This window comes from Betta splendens, chromosome 10 (assembly GCF_900634795.4).
Source record: "Betta splendens chromosome 10, fBetSpl5.4, whole genome shotgun sequence".
In the NCBI taxonomy this organism is placed as follows: domain Eukaryota; kingdom Metazoa; phylum Chordata; class Actinopteri; order Anabantiformes; family Osphronemidae; genus Betta; species Betta splendens.
The window spans coordinates 2,546,591-2,570,758 of record NC_040890.2 but is presented as its reverse complement, the minus strand read 5'-3'; the positions used below and the strand labels follow the sequence as shown (position 1 = coordinate 2,570,758).

The 24,168-nt window shown below is 42.1% G+C and overlaps 1 pseudogene; it reads right to left on the bottom strand.

Annotated features, from left to right (window-relative positions):
• Positions 1-2,253: 2,253 nt before the first annotated feature.
• LOC114865101 (5S ribosomal RNA) lies at positions 2,254-2,372 on the bottom strand (annotated as a pseudogene).
• Between the last annotated feature and the right edge of the window lie 21,796 nt (positions 2,373-24,168).

The window sequence follows — 24,168 nt, the reverse complement described above, 5'->3', positions numbered from 1 at the left end:
CACCCTAAAAGTATAGTTGCATATGCCGTGGTTTAAACTAGTTTTCTTATGGCCTGAAAAGCTCAAAAACGACGTTTTAGTGTCTTTGCATTGGTTTCCACCAGAACAGCCTCTAATGGTCATATTCTGAGCCAGAATACTGTCAAACAGCTTAAAGCTTCCTGGATGTACAGCTGCATATGTTTTGGTTTAAACTAGTGTTCTTATGACCTAAAAAGCTCCAAAATGATGTTTTAGTGTTTATGCATTGGGTTCTACCATTACAGCTTATATTGGTCATGTTCTGATGCCAAGCTACTGTAAGACAGCTCAATACACCCTAAAAGCACAGTTGCAAGTGTCGTGGTTTAACCTTTTGTTCTTAATGCCTGAAAAGGTCCAAAACAATGTTTTAGTGTTTGTGCATTAGTTTTTAACATTACAGCTTATATTGGTCATGTTCTGATGCCAAGCTACTGTAAGACAGCTCAATACACCCTAAAAGCACAGTTGCAAATGCTGTGGTTTAAACCTTTGTTCTTATGGCCTGAAAAGGTCCAAAACAATGATTTAGTGTTTCTGCATTGGTTTCTAACATTACAGCTTATAATTGGTTGTACCGTGGTTTAAACTAGTGTTCAGAAGACCTAAAAAGCTCCAACATAATGTTTTAGTGTTTCTGCTTTGGTTTCTAACATTACAGCTAATAATGGTCTTACCGTGGTTTAACCTTGTCTCCTTATGGCCTGGAAAGCGCCAAATGATGTTTTAGTGTTTATGCATTGGTTTCTAACATTACAGCTTATAATTGGTCGTACCGTGGTTTAAACTAGTGTTCAGATGACCTAAAAAGCTCCAAAACAATGTTTTAGTGTTTCTGCATTGGTTTCTAACATTACAGCTTATATTGGTAATGTTCTGATGCCAAGCTACTGTAAGACGGCTCAATACACCCTAAAAGCACAGTTGCAAGTGCCGTGGTTTAAACTTTTGTTCTTATTGCCTGAAAGGGTCCAAAACAATGTTTTAGTGTTTCTGCATTGGTTTCTAACATTACAGCTTATAATGGTTGTGCCTTCGTTTAAACTAGTCTTCTGATGACCTAAAAAGCTCCAAAACGATGTTTTAGTGTTTCTGCATTGGTTTCTAACATTACAGCTTATAATGGTCATGTTCTGATGCCAAGCTACTGTAAGACAGCTCAATTCACCCTAAAAGCAGTTGCAAGTGCCGTGGTTGAAACTAGTCTTCTTATGGTCTGAATAGCTCCAAAACGATGTGTTAGTGTTTATTAATTGGTTTCTAACATTACAGCTAATAATAGTCATGTTCTGATGCCAAGCTACTGTAAGACAGCTCAATAGACCCTAGAAGCACAGTTGCAAATGCTGTGGTTTAAACTTTTGTTCTTATGGCCTGAAAAGCTCCAAAACGATGTTTTAGTGGTTCTGCATTGGTTTCTAACATCACAGCTTATAATTGTCGTGCCGTGGTTTAAACTAGTGTCCTTATGGCCTAAAAAGCTCCGAAACGATGTTTTAGTGTTTATGCTTTGGTTTCTAACCTTACAGTTTATAATTGTCGTTACGTGGTTTAAACTAGTGTCCTTATGGCCTAAAAAGCACCAAAACGATGTTTTTGTGTTTCTGCATTGGTTTCCTACATTACGGCTTATAATGGTCATGTTCTGATGCCAAGCTACTGTAAGACAACTCAATACACCCTAAAAGAACAGTTGCAAGTGCCGTGGTTTAAACTAGTCTTCTTATGGCCTAAAAAGCTCCAAAACGATGTTTTAGTGTTTCTGCATTGGTTTGTAACATTACAGGTTATAATAGTCATGTTCTGATGCCAAGCTACGGCCTGAAAAGCTCCAAAACGATACTTTAGTGGTTCTGCATTGGTTTCTAACATTACAGCTTATAATGGTCGAGCCGTGGTTTAAACTAGTGTTCTAATGATCTAAAAAGCTCCAAAACGATGCAAAAGCAGCATTGTAAATGAAAACATAAAATTCTCACAGGTAATAGTGTCTGTTGTCTAAGAACGATGCAATCATAGGGTTTACAAATAATTGAACAATATAGGTGAATTGTCAAATACATAAAACAGAAGTAACACAAAACATAAGACATTAATTTCAGACCATACGTCATAAATCATATCATGACTGCATAAAATAAGGAAGAGAAAACATTTTTCCCATAACACTATGCAGTACAATGTGGACCTGAGCAAACAGCGCCCTCTGGCAGGGTTGAGAAGAAATGTAAAGGCCTACAGCACTTGGGATTCCCAGGCGGTCTTCCATCTAAGTACTAACCGGGCCCGTCTCTGCTTAGCTTCCGAGATCAGACGAGATCTGGCGTGCTCAGGATGGTATGGCCGTAAGCGAGAGAAGAGTGTGACAGGAGCTCTTTTAAACTTGGCAAGCCACACCGTTGCATCCATTTGCCTGGATGTGGCGTTTGTAAAGTACATTGTGTTTGAGGCCAAAATGGCCACCTTCTGTGTACGTCCCAAACTGTCCTTTTTGTGTATTTCACTCTCCCTTTAAACAGCACAAACAGAGAGAAGCCAAAATTATTACTTGTAATGTGTCTTCGACCATAGGCATGAACTGTGAACAAAGCAAAAGCAGCACTGTAACTGGAAACAGAAAATTCCCACAAGTAAAAGCGACTGGTGTACGTCCCTTAGTAGTTCTAGTGTTTAACACTAGAACTACTAAGGGACGTACACCTTTACATATACCCCTAACTACGACTGGGTGTTCACTTGTCCGCCACGCTCCAGCTGGCACCCTGCCAAGAGCCGCTTTTGTTACGTAAAGAGGGCCATCACCGACGCTCTCTGTGGGGTGGGACGCATGGGCTCGCTGACCCTGCTGCTGCCTGCAAGGCAGAGCAGGGTTCCTACTCATGTTCCTATGAGTCTATGAGTGACATCCACTGTTACAATGTTCCACTGCTATGTGCTTGGATTTACAACGTGAAAGGACGAGTGTCATTGTTGCGGTCTCACCGAAGGAAGCAATAAAAAACATTAACAAGACAATAAAACAGTTTTGCTGCTTTGCTTATTTACAAAAAAACTAAATAAAGTTCACACATTATTTCACTGTAACGTTACTAAAAATTGCAGAAAAGACGACAGTACACCGCTCACCCATCTAGTTTTAACAAATGTGCAATTAAAAATATATTATAAACCAAAAAAACGCTTGAAAGCGTTTCGGTTTTATATTCCATTTATTTCGTTATTTCCCCTTTCACCAGTACCACATAATAAGTCATTGCAGAGCTACAGCCATGTTTCACCAGCCGCTTTCGGCAGTGAGTCATAGACGGACGTTGTTCTGCTCGCTTTCATGTAGACACGGAACTCTTCACAGTTTTGTCAAACGTAATTTCGTTATTCATATACAACAACATGCAAATGCTAAAAATTACTGAAAAGATGACAGTACACCCATCTAGTTTGGGTGAACAGAAAACGCTTGAAAGCGTTTCCGTTTTATATTCCGTTTATTTGGTTATTACTCCTTTCACCTGTACCACATAAAGTCATTGCAGAGCTACAGCCATGTTCCTACAAAGTTAACCAGCTGTTTATTTCGTTATTCCCTCTTTCATGTCCGTCTGGTGAATGAAAGTGGGCGTGGCCATCCACGTCACAGAGCGGTGACACTGGGGGAAGGGGAACGCGCATCAACACGCAGGACAAAGATCTGCGTTTCTCTGCTGCTGCAGCCTCGGCTGCGTTGGGTTGTTAGTGTCCCTTTCACCTCTACCATATGAAATGTGTTCCTACGAAGTTGATCAGCTGCTTTCAGAATCGTTTTTATTCACCGGGTTTATTTTTATTTACAAAATATAAACAGAAAACGCTTGAAACGTTTCCGTTTTATATTCCGTTTATTTAATTATTTTTATTTACAAAAAAATCCCATACGCTTTGCACTGTAACGTCACTAAGAATTAGGAAAAAAGACAGTACACCCATCTAGTTTTAACAAATGTGCAATAAAAAAGTTAAACAGAAAACGCTTGAAAGCGTTTCTGTTTTATATTTCCGTTTATTTCGTCATTTTCCCTTTCACCTGTACCACATAAAGTCATTGCAGAGCTACAGCCATGTTCCCAAGAGGTTCACCAGCCGCTTTCAGCGTGACACACGCATGGACGTTGTTCTGCCCGCTTTCATGTAGACACAAAACTCATCAAAGTAAAAGAGCTCAGAGCAGCATTTGCAATTACATGTATATTAATAACGAAATAAACGGAATGTAAAGTAAAATGCTTTATAGAGTTTGGTGTCTACATGAAAGCGGCTGGTCAACTTTGTCAACATGCTGCTCCAGTAAGTGGGGGAATAACGGCCCAAAGCAACAGGCTGAAAGAGGAGGCTGTGGCAGAGGAACACAGGTCTTTGTCCTGTATGTTGATGCGCCCAGCCCCCACAGTCAGCGCTTACCTTTGCTACGGGACTGATAGCCCCGCCCACTTTTATTTATCAGACAGATATGAAAGTGGGGATAACGAAATAAACGGGATGTAATGTAAAACGCTTTCAAGAATTTTGTCTACATCAAAGTGGGCAAATCACATGTGAACGTTTTAATTTTTTTGTAAATAAAAATAATGTTTGCCCTGTTCAAACCTGGGGAATAAAAACGATTCTGATAGCAGCTCAAGATCAACTTAGCAGGAACACATTTCATGTGGTAGAGGTGAAAGGGACAAGCGTTTTCTGTTTATATTTTGTAAATAAAAATAAACCCGGTGAATAAAAACGATTCTGAAAGCAGCTGATCAACTTCGTAGGAACACATTTCATATGGTAGAGGTGAAAGGGACACTAACAACCCAACGCAGCCGAGGCTGTAGCAGCAGAGAAACGCAGATCTTTGTCCTGCGTGTTGATGCGCGTTCCCCTTCCCCCAGTGTCCCTGCTCTGTTACGTGGATGGCCACGCCCACTTTCATTCAACAGACGGACATGAAAGAGGGAATAACGAAATAAACATCTGGTTAACTTTGTAGGAACATGGTTGTAGCTCTACAATGACTTTATGTGTTACAGGTGAAAGCAGTAATAACGAAATAAACGGAATATAAAAAACGTTTTCAAGCGTTTTCTGTTTATATTTTTTATTGCACATTTGTTAAAACTTGATGAGTGTACTGTCATCTTTTCTGTAATTTTTGATGACGTTACAGTGCAAACAATATTTGAACTAGTTTTTTTTGTAAATAAACAAAGCTTCGCCACATTTGAGAAGGATCTAAAACTGTCTTATTGTATTATTGATGATGATATCTTATTGCTTCCTTCGGTGAGACCGCAACAATGACACTCGTCCTTTCACGTTGTAAATCCAAGCACATAGCGGTTGAACATTGTAACAGTGGATGTCACTCTTAGACTCATAGGAACTGTGCAGCCTTGCAGACAGGAGCAGGGTCAGCAAGCCCACGCAACCCACCACCTAGAGTGCGTCAGTGATGGCCCTCTTTACCTAACAAAGGCAGCTGTTCACAGATGATTCAGGGTCTCAGCTAGCCGAGCAGATCATTTGACCACCTTCTAGTGGGAATGGGTATATTTAGAAAACCCAGTAGTTCTAGTGTTAAAAACAATGCAATTATAGGGTTTACAAATAATTAAACAATCTAGGTCAAATGTCAAATGCATAAAACAGAAGTAAGACAAAACATAAGACAATAATTTCAGACCATAAGTCAAAAATCATATCATAACTGCATAGAATAAGGAAGAGAAAACATTTTTCCCATAACACTGTGCAGTACAATGTGGATCTGAGCAAACAGCGCAGGGTTGAGGAGAAATGGAAAAGCTTACAGCACCTGGGATTCCCAGGCGGTCTCCCATCTAAGTACTAACGAGGCCCGACCCTGCTTACACATTCAGAAACACTCCTCTGCCATCACACATTGATACATTTCCAGCACAAACGCAAGCACCACATCTATTACAAATCCAGGGCAATCGCCGACAGTCCGAAGGACACGTTACGGTGACCAGCCATGCTGGGGACAAGCTTTAGCTATAGGATACCCAGATACAGCTAGGGAACACTGACAGAGTCCTAACATTGTACAGCTTTTAATTTATTGCCTTAAATGGCAAGATTTTTGCTTCTTACTGGTAATTTTTTACTAGTTATTAAACTATTTCACAGTTAAGCAATTATTTACAAATACTTTCTTCAACTCAAAAAGCTAGTCAGCTTATTTATGATTGTCAACAATGCACCTTGGTCAACTTTTGAATCATTGTCATATTTTTAATCGTGTCTTAGTATGACCATGGTCATCTTTTTAATCATCGTCTTTTTAATCGTCATCTTTTGTCACAACTCAGAATCTGTTAAAGATATCAAAAAGCTAAACAAGACATTAATAGTTGAATAGTTGAAGATTGTTTTGTAGTTTAAATGGTGTCTGTAGCTTAAAGTGTGTTGAAGTAGTTAAAGCTGAAAGCAAACAAAGCTGAAGAGGATTTGAAATCCTTCTTCCATTCATTTCAATGGGGAAAAAAGTTGAAAAAAAGATTACTTGAAACATATGAATGAGAAAAAATAATAGCACACTTCTCCTTAAAAAGCTGAACATTTTGATATTGGAATGGTTTCTGTAGCTCAAACGATGCGGGCGGAGTTAGATGCGGAAAAACATACGGAAGAACAAATATAACTAGAAAATGTAATTTCTCGAGAAATTACGTGGGAGAGCTGAGTTGACTACGGCAAAACGATGAAAACGAGGAAAACGAGAAAACGTTGACAAAGATTAAAATGATGACAAATGATGGCGATTAAAAAGGTGATGATTAAAAAGATGACCAAGGTTATACTAAGACAATATTAAAGAGATGACAATGATTCAAAAGTTGACCAAGGTTAAAAGATGTCAAAGATTAAAAAGTTGACCAAGGTGCATTGTTGACACTCATAAATAAGCGAACTATCTTTTTGATTTGAAGAAAGTATTTGTAAATAATTACCTAACTGTGTAATAGTTTAATAACTAGTAGAAATTTACCAGTCAAAAACAAAAATCTTGCCATTAATAAATTACATTGGTGCTTTTATTTTGAAAGGATTAAGAGGTTATGTGTGGGCGATTACTAAACTATAAAATAGTCATTAGATAGTCATAATTTATCATTCAATAGCAAGAAAAGCCCTATTAAAGCAAAAAAATTTAGATTTATCCCTTTCAGAAAAAAAGTACCCTAATAAGTTTGAGTGGTTATTTACTGAACTCTGAAGTATATTTTCTAATCAATCTTGCCATCAAAGGTAATAAATTGTAATTGGTGCTTTTATTTTGAAAGGATTTAGAGGAAATGTGTGGGGGTAATAGCGTAACTGTCAATTAGTCTTTAAAAAATCATAATTAACCATTTAAAGGCAAAAACAGTGCAGTTAAAGCTAATAAATTGCATTGGTGCTTTTATTTTGAAAGGACGTAGAGGAAGCATGTGTGGGTAATTATGTGGGTAATTTTTTCTCCAGATGTCCGCCAAAAATTATCATTAGGGTCTATGGGAGAATTTCAGGATCTCTCTGCGCTTTGAGGTTGATAGCGACTAAAGTATAGGTCTGAGGGTATAGCCAGACACATCATTAGAAAGAAGACAAGTATGACTACGATTTAGTGAAATAATTACGTTGATAGAGTAAAACTTGTGGCTGTAGTGACGAGTTAAAGACAGAAGTTCTGTCTTTAAAAAGCGCACCCTCTCACTGTAGCTGTGACATCACGCACTCTAACTGACCCAATACACACTAATGGAAAAGCTGAAAATGTTTCAAAAACCACCAATGTTTAAACACTTAAAAGTTGAAAAGTATAGAAGATACGAATACGCTCTTTTACGCGTTGAAAGATGATTGACGCTTTTGACGTTAAAATGACGTTTCTACGCCAAAGTATGACGATGATAGACGCTGATAAAAAGAGGGAACTTGACAGAAAGTTGAATGATGATTATCATAGACGACCATTATAAAAAAACGATGAAAAACGTTGAATAACATTAAAAGTTGAAAAGCTGAAAACGTGAAAAGTAATAGCCTGCATCGTATAACGATGACGCACGTTTAGAACGTTGAACGATGATTCTACGATGAAGCGTTGAGAAGTAGACGATAGCTTTTCTTGATAGTAGATAGCGGCCGAAAAATGGGGCGAAATAATAAGAATAACTAGAAAAAGTAATTTCTTGAGAAATTACGTGGGAGAGCTGATCTGCTGCCGCAACGATGACAAACGCTGATTAAGCTGCTGATGTCAAAAAGTTGACTACGTCCAAAAGTTGACTACGGCAAAACGATGAAAACGATGAAAACGAGAAAACGTTGACAAAGATTAAAACGATGACAAAAGATGGTGATTAAAAAGATGACGATTAAAAAGATGACCATGGTCACACTAAGACAAGATTAAAAATATGACAATGATTCAAAAGTTGAACAAGGTAAAAAGATGTCAAATATTAAAAAGTTGACCAAGGTACATTGTTGACAATCATAAATAAGCTAACTAGCTTTTTGATTTGAAGAAGGTATTTGTAAATAATTACTGAACTGTGTAATAGTTTAATAACTAGTCAAAATTTACCTGTCAGAAAAAAAATCTTGCCATTTAAGGTAATAAATTACATTGGTGCTTTTATTTTGAAAGGATTTAGAGGTTGTGTGTGAGTGATTACTAAACTATAAAATACTCAATAGATAGTCATAATTTATCATTCAATGGCAAGAATAGCCCTATTAAAGCAAAAGATTTAGATTTAGCCCTTTCAGAATAAAAGCACCCTAATAAGTGTGAGTGGTTATTCTGAACTCTAAAATAGTCTCATAAACAATTGGTAAGTATTCAGAACCAGAAAATGTCTAATCAGTCTTGCCATTAAAGGTAATCAATTGTAATTGGTACTTTTATTTTGAAAGGATTTAGAGGAAATGTGTGGGGGTAATAGGGTAACTGTCAGTTAGTCTTTAAATAATCATAATTACCCATTCAAAGGCAAAAGCAGTGCAGTTACAGTAAAGCTAATAAATTGCATTGGTGCTTTTATTTTGAAAGGACTTAGAGGAAGCGTGTGTGGGTAATTACTAAACTGTTAATCTATGTTTAAATAGTCATAATTACCCACCTAAAAGCAGAAATATTGATATTAAAGCTAATTATTTGGCTTGGTGCTTTTATTTAAAAAAAAAGATTTAGAGGAAGTGTGTGCTTAATTACTACACAATCCAATAGTGTAGTTGAGTAATTAGTAATAGGCATGGAACTGCTCTGTACACTGAGCATCAGCAGTTTGACCTGTCAGTAAAATCTACAGCTGCGCCGTCGCCATGGAGACAAAAAGCGGGAAAATCAGGCTCACTTTGCTCTGTAAAAGCAAAGTGTCACCCTTGATAAATAGGCTTACTCTAGCTAAACCATAATATTTATTACAAAAATATTTTCATTTTATGAATCCCAAGGCACACACACTCACACTCAATCCCCCGGCCTCCTGCTCTCTTTTCATCTCTCCCTCTGTCAGAACACACGGAGGAGGACCCAATGTACAGCGCACAGGAGTATAGAGGAAGGAATCAGAGTTTATTGCACAAACATTGTCAATCGGTCCAGGTCATACACAGAATGGCTCAGTCTTTCGGTACAGGCAAGGAGCAGGCAAGATCAGGTCCAGGAGGCAGGCAATGGTTCAATACACAGGGAAGCTCGGCGACGGTACAGGTAAGGACTAGACAACTCACTGGTCAGACGGTGGTGCAAAGGTCGATATCCAAGCGAAGGTACATACAAGGGTCTTGTATGTTCTTTTGGAACAGAAAACATCCCATCTTTCTACAGCCCGATGGCTTAGATGCAACACCACCTTACTCAACATGCTGAACATTACTGTCAAGAGGCCGTCTTGAAGTCTGGTTCTTTGCTAAGACACTACTCTGCTCAGGCTGCAGATTTGACCGCGTTGACTGAAGCTAGTAAACCAGCAGAAGGAGAGTCTGTTACCATCTACACAGACTCCACAGACGCTTGTCACATGTTGGTTCTCTGTGGAAGCATAGGAAGCTTTTGAAGTCTGATTGCAAACCTATCTCACATTATGATTAGGTTGCTGCTTTGCTGGACGCTCACATCATTGACAACTTTGTTTCTGCCGACATGCAGCTGCAGACGCTGCTGCGAAGGTCACTGCCCGACAACTCCTCCCTCTCCTGATCCTCATTTCCCTCTCCTCCTCTCTCTCCCTGTGCTTTAAAAATTTTCTACCTCACAGGAACGCAGATTCTGACTGACGAACCACCACTAAAGAAAAGAACTGAGAAGGACGACCCTCGCTGTGCTCACACACGCACTGAGGTGAAGCTGCGTTGACCGTTCAGCTAAAGGTGTGAGCCACACGCCGCCTGAAGCTGCGCCGGTGAATCACACTATCAGACCATACATCTACACACACGTTCCTGAGAAAACACACACACAAGCTGCCTTGAGTTGCCGACGCTGGACGACGTGTAGACTCTTCACATCACGGGAGTGACAGTGACTCAGACGACATTGGGAGGAAACCTGGCGGTGATAACAAATCCCAATTGTCTCTGTGATCAGCTGATCACAACCTGAAGAACTCCAACGAACTGTCAATGTGTCAACAAACAGGTTGGAAACAATCTAACACCACTATTCAACAGGAAGAAGAAGACATTGATTGTGACCCTGTTGTTTTGATCTTCACTGTATATTACTTTGATATTTGCTCTAAATTCTGTGGTTGATTTACATGTATGCCTCTCTGTGATTGTATCCACTATTTTTGAGCAAAACATTTTACGTTTCCACTTGATTCACACTTGACATGACATCCACCAGACGAAGCAAGATAAAAATGATTGTCATATCAACCATTGCGGTGACATGTGTGACCCTCCTGTACTTCTGGAGGACTTAAACATTTGTTCACTATAGATCCAAGCGCGATATTAAGGACCCTAAAGCCTGGCAGCTTGCCCAAAACTATGTGCATCAGAACCCCACAGGAAACTTATGGTTAGCGTACATCAAGTACACTTCTAAAACCCTCACAAACAATTCATGCGTAGCATGTGCTGTTGCCAGATCCGATCTCTTGGCTGTACCCACTCCCTTTAACAGCAACGAGAGTTACAACGAGCGACAACTGCAGAATAAGGACATCGGGTGTAGATACACTGCGGACCCCAGCGCTCCGAGATGTGATCCGTCTTGCAAAATGCGTGCCTTGCACAATCTGGGTAAGGGTATGGAGATGTACAGTCCTGTCACACATGTCACACAAGAAAGTCGAGGTGGCCAACATCAAGGTAATGGAAAAGGAGCCTGCGGCTCCCTTTTATTACACGGTGTGTACCACGTGTCAGTTTGAATGTTTCACCTCCAGCCTCGACGGAGGAATGTAGGCCACTTTCCCAATTGCCACCTGACAGGGGACCTCTCCGATGCGCACGGACTTAACCCTGAAAACCATGTGATCCGGTTTGCGGTCCCGACTAACATTGATGCCGTCCCTTTCGCCCTCATACACATATAGGATTGATAATGTCTCACACGTTGCCCCATCCTCCACTGACTTAGTCCAGCAAAGGAAGCCCTTGTAGGACATGTGGTGGCTCCGCGGGGATCACCCCAGGGCCACCTTACCAACCAATTGGACCGGCACCTGTACTCAGGTAATGTTCCTCACAGGGGGAATACATCCTTTACCCTTAACTCCACAGAAACACTCACGCACCAGGCGCAGGGCTCCAGGCGGTTCCTTGGATCCCGACCTCTACATAGATGCAATAGGCGTGCCACGAGGAGTGCCGGAAGAGTTTAAGGCATGCAATGAGCATGCGGCAGGGTGGACGAGTGTATTCCCTTTATGGGCCCTATAATAGAGGTTAACAAGAATTCGGCCTGGATCAACTATCTTTATTACAATCAACAGCGCTTCATCAATAAAACTGCGGGCGGTATGAGAGGCATGTCCGGCTGCTGACTCTTACGTCTCAAATGACTTGGCAGACTAGAATGGCCCTGGACATGCTGCTGGCGGAAAAAGGAGGTGCCTGTGTTATGTTTGGAGACGCATGTTGTACTTACATCCTGAATAACACTGATTCTAATGGTATTGTGGCAAAGGCGCTCCACGGCCTTCAGAATCTCAGCTAACTCTGGTATAGGTTCTTTTCCTTGGAATTGGTTAGACGAAATGTCTGGAAAATGGAAATCTGTTCTCATGTCCGCAGCTGTTTCCTTTATCATTGAGATGGCTTTGATTCTCTTGTTTGGTTGTTGTGTTATTCCTCTGATTAGTGGTCTCATCATGTGTGCGACCTCAGCAACACTCTCGTATCAAATGACACAATGCACTATGTTCAAAAACCCCAACTCTAATTCACCTAATGACTTTGACGATGGTCTTAGGCTATCTGATCACAAAATATAATCTGATACAAATATGACTATTGGCTTAATTTCTTCACATGCCAATACAGATGTTATTCTTGTACAACTACCCACCAAAAACAGCTCCCAACCTTTTGTCCCTAAGTTACTTGCATTTTATGTGAAGATGTATTTTGAATTTTGATGAGTTAATACCCTTATTGTTTCATTTGCAAGGGTCTTTTATGATTACAGAATGTGATGTTGACAATTTTGGGAAAAATTGTTTCTTCCTTATTTCTATGCAGTTATTCTACGATTTATAACTTATGTTCTGCAATTAATATCTTATGTTTTGTCTTACTGTATGCATTTGACAATTCACCTAGATTGTTCAATGGTTGTCTCTGCCTGATCTGCCTGATCTCAACTCTAGCTCCCAAACCCAAGGTCAGGGAGTTGTGTCTCTGTCTGTTGAGACTTGGTGCTCCTTTCTCACAGATAGTTGGACGTCAGCGATGCAGGTGTGAGAATGTAAATATCTTCAGACACACTGCGACAGGGAGGAGATGGTGCATGTAATTTGATTGGGTTAGAAAGACATTCCACCCTAGTCGGACAGAGAAGTTAAAAGGCAGAAGCAACTTGAGGATCGTGGGCTCTTTGCATCACACCTTGGTGGTGTGTGCACTGATCTCCCCAGCTGGTTTTGGGTTTGTTCATGTGCACGATCAACATCCATGCTTTTTATTTGCTTTCCCCATTATTTTTATTTTCTTTATTATTTCAATAAATCGCACAAAAGGACAACTCTCTCATCTGCTTCTTTATGGGAAATTTCCACCACACTGACACACACACACTTCTTTTGCACCAGAGGAAAAGAGGAGACGCACCCTCTTAACCCGGCCTACACAAATTTAAAATCAGCAACACAGCAAATTACCAACTATTACACTGTATAACTACACATACGCATATACACAATTACACACATGATTAAACTGCATACACTATTGCCAGCACACTTCAACTTCATATGCAATATCACAGAAAGCGCTTTTACCGGTTCCCCTATGTCTTTTCAGTCTTTTCAGGCCTCACAACTCATGAGAAAATCTACACTTGGATTGATCAGTCCCAAGTTTAATGTAGGTCTCCTCATACACTCGTAAGCTTACAGTGCCTAAAACAAAAAATTTGATTTAATGTGTAGCACAAAGTCACACTCTATTTCCTAATGCACTAAGGCCGCACCGTAACCTGACGCTTGTAACACCCCCCCCCCGTAAATTTGGTAAGCACCTTAAAATGGCATAATATAGCTCCTACCCTATGAAAGAGTAAATAGAGAGTGTCCAGTCCAATGAAAAAAATTTGCATATATTTTGCCACTTCTGCATTGTTGGGCCAAAGCCATCGGCATCAGTTATGGCACTTACACAGCCTTTCATATGTACTTTAACCGAATACAGACTTTAAAAGCCCTTAATATTAGAGTGTCCAAGGCGCGTCTGCCTTAAGTCAACATTTAAGTCAACGTTTAGAGGTCAATAGGCCATGTCATTTTTGCAAATGCACAGCACACAATAAAGCAGTTGGTTAGTTATATTTATATACAGCAAATTACACAAGCAAATCCTCCACTGCCTCTGTTCGCCTATTCCCACACAGATAATTTTCTAGAAACAGCCGAATCAGAATTTAGAATTTTCTAATATAACCAACATTTGCCCACATTGCCCCCAACACAGAGAATCATCATGTAAGAGCTTAAGCGCATCTCACCTGTGGCCACTGTGACGATCGTCTGGCGTCGGCTGCAGTCGGGAACCTGTCGGCTCCAGACTCGACTCTTCCTTGCCTGCTGTCATGATGCCATGTACTGTTGTTGCTTCAACCACGGCAGAGATTTCACACGGACTAAACTTTAAAGTTTAAATCAATAGCATACAGATTTATTATGTATGGCAAATTAATACAATCAGAGAATGATTACAATAGAGTAATAGCAAGAGAGGCAGAGACCGAATTTAGCTGCTTGTTCCTCTGCAGAGAGAACTGTGAGGTCGGAAAAGGTCGGCTGTGTACTTCCAGCGGACCCTCTGTGAAGCGCTCTGAAAACCCCAGCCTGTGAAGGCCTGCTTTTAACCACTACCTAAGATCTTTCCTCATGTCCAAATAAGAACGTGTAGATGTTTATTTCGAGGGAGAAAGAGCCTACGTGGCTACTATGGAAAGTCCTGGCGCTGGGCCGTGTTATCTGTCCAGCTCCCGGATCCATCTGGCCCACCATCAACCTCCTAGCTCTTTTCCCAGGTCGGCGTGACATTTTGAATGTTTCCTTAAGAACAGCTCAGATAAACATTATTAGGTAACACCAGTTTTTGCAAACCCAGTTTAAGCAAACTCTCTAACCCTAGTAACTGAGGACACACAAACCCATTTACTCTCTGTATTTCTCTCATAAGCAATGATCAACTTTACTACTTGGTCAAACAACAGATCGAGCTGGTAAGGCAAAAGTGCAGGCAAGAGATTTCCAACTCGGGTGTAGTTAACAGGTAAGCAAACCAAGAAACGCTGCAACACAGTATAATGACTCACAATCTGGCAAGGGACTGGTGTAAATGCTGGTGACTAAATACAGGAAGGCTAAGTGCTTAATTGGCAACAGCTGAGACTAATGAGTAAGTAACAATAGCACAGGACTTGGTAGAACAGAAAACCAGAAGTTGCAAAAATACAACAGGATATGAATGTGACCAAAACCCCAAACTGTGACAGTTGCTTCATCAATGTTGATTCACCTTTCAAAGTTTAAACAATCCAATGATCATCCAACCTTAATTATGACGTTGCTTCAACTATGATTCAACAATGAGTTGCCTGCTGGGTAGATGTACATTTTTAGGAGTATACCTAGAAAAATACGGGCATCAACCATCAACTATCAATGCTTAGTTTTAAAAAATATACTTAGTTATGAGATAGAATAAATCTATTTATTTGTCATGCAGTTAAAGGCTCCCATGATTAAGATAATTCATTAATCTGCTAAAGTGAACTTTCTATCTCTATATAACCCACAACAGAGGTGTAACTTTACTTTTCTTTAAAAATGTGGATGAAAACTTTAAACCTATCTATCAGCTTGTGTAACAAAAAAGTTTTAACCATTTATTTCTGAAAAGTAGGAAATAATCCATTGAGGTAATTACATGCTAATATATGCAAAGGTGCCTGGAGGGTAAAGAAGTACACAGAAGGAGTGTCACAACTGTCAGGAGGTGACTTTTGGAATCAGCCTCCATCTGCTAGAGCACCTTAGAGGCCATGGAATTTAACACTTTGGACAAGAAAGGACAGGTGCAGGATGGTTGGGGCAGTGGACACTGAACAACTGTATTTGTTTACAAAAGAGCTGTTTTCATCTGTGTCTGGTATCTGATATCTTTTAAGGGTCTGTGTGCGTGTGCGTGTGCGTGCGCGCGCGCGCGTGCGTGCGTGCGTGCGTGTGTGTGTGAGAGAATGTGTTAGTGTGTGTGACTCAGAAAGACAGGAGCTGGTATTGCAGGTGCTTCATTCCCTGACAGGTGACAACAAAGCTATGAAAACCTTCTGGCCAACACAGCCAATAGATTATTATTCTGCAGATGCCCTTACTTTAACCTATCTGTTGTGCTACTATTTACTGAAATGTGGCAGGAAAAAGCAATTTATTTGTGCTTGCATGTGTATAGTGCATTGTGCGTGTACTAAAAAAGCATAATAGGCAAGAGAGAGACTTCTAGTAAACATCAGTACTGTGTGGTTGTGTAACAACTAATCTAAGAACAGGTGTTTAAATTTAGTAAATCAGTAAATCTTGCTAATGATGCATAATGCCAGAAAAGGGACATCACAAAAATTCTCTGTCCTAATCATAAATAATAATATAATTGGTGCTTCAGGTGAGTCACCTCAATTCTCAAGGCAGGATTCATACTTGCACTGGTAAACCCGTGTGCATAAAAAAAATCTGCTTAAATCATCGTCTAATCTCTTCTATCTAATAACCTCCCATCATTGTTCCATGTTTTTTTTTTGAGTGTGTCCTGTTTGGCAGTTAAACAAGCAGCATATGTTGTGCTGAATGTCATATTGAATTCAATTCAATTCAATTTTATTTATATAGCACCATATCATAACAAGGCACTTTACAAGGTAAGGTTTAGGAGCTTACATAACTAAACCCAACAAATCCCACATGCAGCAAGCCTTTAATTGTAATTAATTAGAATTAGACAGCAACAGTGGAAAGGAAAAACTCCATCTAACGAGGAAGAAACCTCCAGCAGAACCAGGCTGAATGTGGGGGGGGCATCTTTGTTGCCTGGTTTGGGTGAGGGAATAGACAGAGAGAAAAGCATGCAAACAATTTTATGTTTGTCATGACATACTGTGCCTCTGGCTGAGGGTTGTCCCTTGAGGGTCATCAAGCATTTATTATCAAATGGTGGGGGTTTCACTGTGGTGACCACGGGAACATTGTTAAGAAAGTAAAGGGTACTGCACTCATGTATATCAAAATATAGTCAAGAGCGTGTGTGATGGTTTGTAATAGTGTATAAATACAGGAATTGTAGTCCTTCTGTGGCTACATTGTACATAGTAAGATGTGCCTTACGTCTTAGATGTACTGTAATTGTGATCCACTTTGTGTCAACACAAGAGTAAACTTTACAACGGTTTATCACACTGATGATCTATAATACCTATAGGTGAGGACATAGTGGGGGATAGAAAGAGAATGGGAGAACCACAACTACTGGAGAGGAAGAGACAAGGTTAGTTAACCATGGAACAATGAAGTGAGGTTACTGGATAGAGGAGCCTGAAGGAAACAGAAAAGCTCAGTGTGTAAAATTAAGTCCTCCAGCAGTCTATGTTTATTGCAGCTTAACAAAGAAATGGTCCCTCTGAATAACAATCAATGCCAGTGACCTGAACCATCTCTAACTATAAGATTTATCAAAAAGGAAGGTTTTAAGCCTGACCCTAAAAGTGGAGAGTGTGTCAGCTTTTCAAACCTGAACAGGCAGCAGGTTCCACAGGAGAGGAGCTTGGTACCTAAAATATCTGGCTCCCATTCTACATTTAAAACCTATAAGAACCACAAGTAGCCCCTCTTCTTGGAGCATAAGGAACTATGAGGTCTTTAAGATAAGAAGGAGCCTCATCATTAAGTGCTTTGAAGGTGAGTAGGAGAATTTTAAATCCCATCCATCCATCCATTTTCATCCGCTTATCCGGGGCCGGGTCGCGGGGGCAGCAGTCTAAGCAGAGAGTTCCAGACTTCCTTCTCCCTAGACACGTCCTCCAGCTCTTCCGGTGGGACCCCAAGACTTTTCCAGGCCAGCCGAGAGTGTCAGGGAACGGCAGAGGGAGGACCCAAATGCACAGTGCTGACGCCGTAGAAAGATGTTAGGCGTAAAAGGGCAGAATACAGAAATCGTAGTCACAAACAGTCCAGGTCATGCATGGATAAACAAACGGATTAAAGTACAGGAGGGGCAGGCGTGATCGGTTCCAATAGTGTTCGTGGGTCAAAACCAGAGGTCTCAGATTTTTAGGTTTGAATCGACAGAGTAAGGCAGTTCCAGTAACAGGCAGAGTTTAGCAACATACACAACAGGTTTACAGTACCGGTCAGGATCAGACGAGAAGCGGTCGTCAGGAACATGGAAACAGGTCGGCAACGGGATGAGCTGAACGAGCGAAATGCTGGAAAGCGGAGTCATGGATTCACTAACAACAATCTGGCAACTGGCTATGGTAAGCACTGGTGGTTAAATACAGAAGAGTGATTAGCTAAATTACTGACAGGTGTGCATGGTGAACCGGGAGTGACAGGAAACAGCTGTGATCTGGGGGAAACAGGAAGTCCATCAATATAAAAGACCGGAACAGGAACATGATAACATGGATAAAACTCAGACTAGAAACAAAACCAAAACCTGACAGTACCCCTCCCACTATGGCGTCTACCATGGCGCCAATGGAGGCCCCCCAAACCAGGGCAGGGTGGAGGGTGGTCACAGGAGGAGGGACCGAATCCCCCCCACCAAGGCACACAAGCAGGGTGGGCGGAGGGAGGATTCGGTGGAGGGCAAAAACTCAGAACAACCCCACGAGCAGGCGCGTGGTGGCCCGGTAGGCGGTAGGCGCGACCTCCTCCTGGAGGTCGGCGGAATCTGCGGCAGGCGCGACCTCCTCCTGGAGGTTGGCGGAAACTGCGGCAGACGCGACCTCCTCCTGGAGGTCGGCGAGAACTGCGGCAGACAGGAACAGAAACGGCGTCCTCCGTGGAGCCGCCAGGAACAGGAACTAGAACGGCGTCCTCCGTGGAGCCGACAGGAACAGGAACTAGAACGGCGTCCTTCGTGGAGCCCACAGGAACAGGAACTAGAACGACGTCCTCCGTGGAGCCGACAGGAGCAGGAACTAGAACGGCATCCTCCGTGGAGCTGACATGAACAGGAACTAGAACGGCGTCCTCACTGGAGCCGACAGGAACAGGAACTAGAACGGCGTCCTCACTGGAGCCGACAGGAACAGGAACTAGAACGGCGTCCTCACTGGAGCCGACAGGAACAGGAACTACAACGGCGTCCTCACTGGAGCCGACAGGAACAGTACTGGCATCCTTTCTGGAGCCAACAGGGACTGGGACGGCGTCCTCTCCGGAGCCGGCAGTGCTGCTTGCAGCTGCCGAGCTCGACGGAGTAGACGTCAGGCCTGACCGGGCAAGAATTGAGCTCGTCTGGCGTGTGGTGCCACATGGCTGGGACAAGGCCGAAGCCTGAGCGCGACTTGACAGAGCTGAAGCCTGAGCGCGACATGACTGGGCTGAAGCCTGAGTGCGACATAACTGGGCTGAAGCCTGAGCGCGACATGACTGGGCTGTAGCCTGGGCGCGACTGGACTGTAGCCTGGGCGCGACTCGACTGGACTGGAACCTGAGCGCGACTCGACTGGACTGGAACTTGAGCGCCACTCGACTGGGCTGGAACCTGAGCGTGACACGGCTGGACTGGAACCTGAGCGTGACAAGGCTGAGCTGGAACCTGAGCGTGACAAGGCTGAGCTGGTACCTGAGCGTGACAAGGCTGACCTGGAACCTGAGCGTGACAAGGCTGAGCTGGGCTGAGACGCAGGAGATGATGTGGTTGCTGGTTGCAGTCTCATGGCATGAGGCGTGAAACCTTACCGGTGCGGGAATTCCTCCCAGTGGGTTAAGGTTTGAGCTGGGCAGGCTGGTGCAGCAGCAATGGTCAGACGAGGCTGGGAAAAGGGAACAGAAACTGGAACCGGGGGCTGATCTGGTGTGGGAGGGGGAGCAGATGCACCCGGGGACATTGGTGGTGCGACCGGGGCTGACGTGATCCGGAAGGACGGCGTGGGAGCTGGTGTGGTGCAGAGCGTGCGCTCTAACTCTGTGAGCCGCGCACGGCGGAGAGGCGGCGGACGCCGGGGCATTCTAGCAGGCTGTCCTCGTCCTCTATCGCGTACACCGCCACTTCCACGGCGCATCGCTGGGCTTCCGGGTTGGGCGCCCTTCGGTAATCCTCTGCGTGAAGCTTAAAATAATTGCGGAGGTCGCTGGGTAGCTCGGCGCATGTAAACTCCATTCTCCCCGTGAGCGATTGGTACTCGCAGCCAAACAGGCAGGGAAAAAAAAACAAAACCAGTCACTGACCTAGACGGAGGCTGAGCACTGGCTGGGTCCAAGTCTGGCCAGATCGTTCTGTCAGGGAACGGCAGAGGGAGGACCCAAATGCACAGTGCTGACGCCGTAGACAGATGGTATGCGTAAAAGGGCTTTAATACAAAAATCGTAGTCACAAACAGTCCAGGTCATGCACGGATAAACAAACGGATTGAAGTACAGGAGGAGCAGGCGTGATTGGTTCCAATAGCGTTCGTGGGTCAAAACCAGAGGGCTCAGATTTCCAGGTTTGAATCGACTAAGTTCCAGTTCCAGTAACAGGCAGAGTTTAGCAACAGAGACAACAGGTTTACAGTACCGGTCAGGATCAGACGAAAAGCGGTCGTCAGGAACACGGAAACAGGTCGGCAACGGGATGAGCTGAACGAGCGAAATGCTGGAAAGCGGAGTCATGGATTCACTAACGACGATCTGGCAACTGGCTATGGTAAGTAGTGGTAGTTAAATACAGAAGAGTGATTAGCTAAATTACTGACAGGTGTGCATGGTTAACCGGGAGTGACAGGAAACAGCTGTGATCTGGGGGAAACAGGAAGTCCATCAAAATAAAAGACCGGAACAAGAACATGACAACATGGATAAAACTCAGACATTTTAACATAAGACTGGAAACAAAACCAAAACCTGACAGAGAGACATAGTCTCTCCAGCGTGTCCTGGGTCTTCTTCTCTTTCTAAGTCCCGTCAGAACTCTGGCTGCAGAATTTTAAATTATCTGTAGGCTTTTAAGGAGCTGTTAGGACATCCTACTGTATGAATAAAGAGTTACAGTAGTCCAGACTAGTGTCAGGATCCTGGAGCCCCTCTGTTTCTACACTGGACCACACCTTCTCACTCACCATGCCACGGCTTTGGACTATGTGTGGTGGAAATTTCCCATAAAGTTGTCTTTTGTGAGATTTATTATAAAAATAAAGGAAAATAAAAATAATGGGAAAGCAAATCAAAAGCATGGATGTTGATTGTGCACTTCAACAAACCAAAAACCAGGTGAGGAGATCAGTGCATACACCACGAAGGTGTGACGCAAGGAGCCCACGATCCTCAAGTTGCTTCTGCCTTTCAACTTCTGTCAGACTAGGGTGGAATGTCTATGTAGGCCAATCAAACTGCATGCGCCATCTCATCCCTGTCGCCGTGTGTGTGTGGAGATGTTTACATTTTCACACCTGCATCACTGGCATCCAACTATGAGAGAGAAAGGGGCACTAAATCTCAACAGACAGAAAGACACAACTCCCCGGCCTTGGGTTTGGGAGCTAGAGTCTATCAGGCAGAGACAACCAGTGAACAATCTAGGTGAAATGTCAAATACATAAAACAGAAGTAAGACAAAACATACAATATTAATTGCAGAGCATAAGTCATAAAATAACTGCATAGAATAAGAAAGAAACAATGTTTCCCATAACACTCCCTTTGATTCCTTGACTCCTTTTGATTACACTTTAATCAAGCACTAAGAATAAACATTGTCAAACATTGTCTCATTTCCCTGCTAACAATAATAAAGAGTAATAGTAATAAAGACAATTAATGTATGTTAGCCATCAGTTTCCGGTGGGGTTCTGTTTCATATAATCTGAGCTAGTTTTCATGTTTTTGGATCTCTAATTGCACATTTGGGTCTAGAGTGAATAGGAGAATCAGGGATTTACCCAAAATGATGATGCGTATTGCTGCTTATGTTGTCTTATAACCTCTGTCATCTGTAGATGAAGGATAAAAGCTAATTGTATCAGTAAATAAGTGATTGTGAGCAAATCAACCAACAAATCAACTTTAGGATAATTAAAGTCAGTGTTGTTGTGAAATTTTCTTTTTCAAAAGTAACATGGAAACATCATATGATCAAGACAATAATCAGAGTAACATACATTGTTAAAAAGTTGACTAACAGCATGGTTACAATTGATGTCTTTTAACAATCCGCTTCGTTCTGTTGAACGGTAGCGTTGTGTTCATTGTTTGAACAAGTTCTTTAGGTTGTGATCAGCTGATCACAGAGACACTTGGGATTTGTTATCACCGCCAGGTTTCCCTCACAATGTCGCCTGTTTCACTATCACTCCCGTGATGTGAAGAGTCTACACATCGTCCAGCGTCGACAACTTAAGGCTGCTCGTCTGTGTGTTTTCTCATGTGCGTGTGTGTAGATGTATGGTCTGATAGTGTGATTCGCTGGCACAGTTTCAGCCAGCACTTGGCCCACACCTTTAGCTGAACAATCAACGCAATCTTGCCTCAGTGCGTGTGACCACAACGAGTGTAGCGGACAGGCTCGGGGGATCACGTGATGATTAACTGTCACAAGGTCACATGGTACCAATGGTGGTAATGATTTAAGATGCATCACCTGCAATTTTAGTGTTTGCCAGTTTGTAGTAAGCGGGTGATGGGGGAAGGCCTATTTTCGTTGACCGCTGTATTATACCGATACAACACGTTACTCTGGGGACTAATGGATGACGTATTTGGATGTCATTATAATAAACTGAATAAAAAAAATATATTGAAAAATATTGAATCTGAGTCCATCAGTATTTGTACAGAGCGCTTCGGACAACCTTGCCGGACAATCAGCCGCTTGGCAACAAGGAAATATTGAAGCCTGGGAGAGTCAACGAAACAGGAAGGCGTTGTTGGAAATGGATCTTACAGATGGAGCGGTTCATTTTCGCTGATTTCAGTCGACTGTCAGTCACCTTTCTGACGCTGATCACACACTTGTCCCACCCTCATCAGCCGACTGTCAGCAGCCCCCCTCCTTGGTCTGTCTGGGGAAGGTGTTAAAATTGTTAATGAGGCCACCCCCATTTTAGCACCAAAGACGCAATTCCAGGGTAAAACCAAAAGGTGGAGCTTTAGTATCTGACCCGTAGAGTTAGAACAGTCAAACAGCAAGTATAGGCACAGTTCTGAGAACAGGACATAGATTTGATAATGTCAGTTCTACACTGTTTGCTAGGGCAGACAGACAAACAGACAGACAGACAATAGTCTGTCTCAACAGTGAACAAAAAAGTTGAGAAAACTTGAAAAGTTGACTTCATTTCAGAATTAAATGTTGTACTAACTTTTTTTTAATCATAGATAAGCATCGGCAGCTCACACTGCCACAGCTGCCAAACTACCTTCTGGAGGTTTATCAGTTACTGACTGTATTAGGTTGAGTTGGACTTCACAAATGAAATTATTAAATTTTCATTCTATATATTATTCTTATTCACTTGAATGTAGTGTGTGTCAGTCTGCCTGCTTCAGGAGCTGTTTTAAATTAAAAAAAGAACATTTCAATGTTCTAATCAAGCTTAGATGAACATAACAATAGAGAGCCTCTTTTCAGACAGAACGACCATCCACAGCACCAGTTAGACTGGTTTCACACCACCCCCTTCTCCCCAAAGCACCAGAGTCCTGCAGTGCTGTTACCTGATGTAACCAGATACATTTGTGAACTACTTCATCCATCCATCACTTAAAAGAGCCTAGTGGTTAAAGCACACAACTTCACCCACAGTTTTTAATTAAACTGTTTTTGTTAGTTGGTGGTTTAAAATAAGAAACTTTTATATCCTAAAGCTATAGACTTAACACTTTCTTTTTAACAAGTTTTATTTACCGGTTTTTTAAACGTCTAGTTCATTTGACCATTTTCTAAACCAAGTTGTCTGAAAGTTGGGTCACTACATTCTTTTAGAGCAGAAATGTTTCTCAAGGAGCTTCTACATTATATGTCCTTCATGGGGGACATGGTCTTCACACCTTCTCACAGTCCTTTGTTCAACTGATGAGCCAGTTCTTTACAGGTGTGAAGTGAAGCCTATTGTAGATAGAGGATAGTGCCTAACTTTACTCAGACTGAAGGTTCCTGCACTTTTGGTAATGTTTCTGTTTTAAGAAAAGTCTGTAAGTTAACTTGAAAATTATTGAGCAATCACAATCTGCCGATTGCAGTGACATT